The following is a 2,169-nucleotide window of genomic DNA, read 5'->3' as shown; positions in this document are numbered from 1 at the left end:
AAATCAACACAAGAATGAAAGTAACGCTGATTACCTCACCGAATTAAGAAAGCTATCAAAACACTGCCAATTCGGGGCAGGACTAGCAGATTATCTTCGAGACAAATTCGTCTGCGGTCTCTTCAGTGAAGGAACACAGAAAAGGCTGCTTTCTGAAAAAGATTTAACACTGGACAAGGCTTTCAGTATGGCTGTATCATACGAAGCAGCCGCAAGAGGAGCGGCAGAGATACAACAAAAGACACAGGACTTCGGCACCCATGAAATGACACAGGGTTTCGAAAGATGTTATTGCTGCGGCAGATCCACCCATGACCAGAGGGATTGCTGGTTCAAGGACAAAGCATGCAGGCAATGTGGAAAGATTGGACACATTGCACGGGTATGCCGATCTGGACAAAATAAATCCACAGACAGGAAAAAAAAAATCAATAAAGAAAAGTACAGAAAGGTACAAATGATGACGGACAGTAGCTCCGAAGACCAGAAGAGCGATAGCGACTCCGAAAACAAGAGACTAAGCTGTCTCAAATTACATAATGTAATTGCCAAAGATGATTACCAGACCATTTGGGTTACCCTCACGATAGCAGGGTCCCCAGTTAAAATGGAGCTAGATACAGGATCAGCTCTGACCGTCATAAATCGACGGGATTACGAGCGGCTATTTCCACATATACCTTTAAAAGACACATCCATTATCTTGAAAACATATACGGGGCAGAAAGTATACCCCAAAGGAAAAATAAGGGTGCCTGTTGTATACAACGGCAACGAAATACAAAAGTTGTATTTATACATTTTACAAGATGGTGGCCCACCGCTGTTGGGACGTGAATGGATCAGGAAAATACGTTTAGACTGGCACTCCATTCAGGCACTGACAGTGACCAGTAAGAAAAAAAACGATGATGACGTCATACCTGAACGATTAAAAGACATCTTGGCCAACGCCAAAGAAGTGTTTCAAGAGAAACTAGGAACCTTGAAAGGCATCACCGCCTCAATAAAAGTGGAAGACGCAGCAATTCCCAAATTTTTTAAAGCAAGACCGGTGCCATACGCAATTCGTCCAGCAGTCGAGGCAGAGCTGGAGAATTTGGAAAATGCAGGCGTATTATCCAAAATAGATTGGAGCGAGTGGGCAACACCCATCGTTCCAGTCATGAAGAAAGCATTGAATAATGATAAATCTGAAGAACAGAGAAAAATTCGCCTCTGTGGAGACTTCAAGGTGACGGTAAACCCGGTCCTTCACACGGTACAGTATCCTCCTCCGAGGATAGAAGATATTTTCGCCTCACTATCCGGAGGGAAACGTTTCACCAAAATTGACTTGGCACAGGCATATCTACAGATGGAGGTTGAAGAGGCCTCTAAAAAGTATCTCACGATAAACACACACAAAGGTCTGTACCAGTACAATCGACTGGTTTTCGGAGTAGCATCCGCTCCAGCTATCTGGCAAAGAGCTATGGAGCAAGTCCTCCAAGGGATTCCGGGGACTCAATGCTACCTAGACGTCATCCTTATAACAGGAGAAAACGACAACGAGCACCTTGCCAATTTGGAGCAGGTGCTCACTAGGCTGAAAGAACGGCCTACGAGCGAATCGCCCCAAGTGCGAATTTTTCCAAAATCAAATATCATATTGTGGCCACATAATCAATAAGGAAGGGTTACATAAGTCACCTGAAAAAATTGACGCGGTCATAAAAGCCCCAGCACCTGAAAATGTTTCACAATTAAGGTCGTTCCTGGGATTAATAAATTACTATCATAAATTTTTACCGAACTTGTCAACTCTTCTACACCCTCTTAATGAACTGCTACAAACAGGAGTAATTTGGAAATGGAGCGAAGACTGTAAACATGCCTTCCATAAATGCAAAGACTTAATCACGTCCAAAGAAGTTTTGGCTCATTACAACCCATCACTGCCAATCAGACTGGCGTGCGATGCATCCCCTTACGGCATAGGAGCAGTATTATCGCATAAATTCCCTGATGGCTCGGAACGGCCGATAGCTTTTGCGTCACGCTCATTGAACTCAGCTGAGCGTAACTATGCCCAAATCGACAGGGAAGCACTCAGCCTGGTATGGGGAGTGAAGAAATTCAACCATTACCTACATGGACAAAAATTTACCTTGTTGACTGACCATCAAC

The sequence above is a fragment of the Somniosus microcephalus genome, chromosome 12 (assembly GCF_052327205.1).
Source record: "Somniosus microcephalus isolate GS21.2 chromosome 12, FLI_Smic_1.0, whole genome shotgun sequence".
Lineage (NCBI taxonomy): Eukaryota > Metazoa > Chordata > Chondrichthyes > Squaliformes > Somniosidae > Somniosus > Somniosus microcephalus.
The sequence above is the reverse complement of the archived record's forward strand: the minus strand, read 5'-3'. Positions refer to the sequence as shown.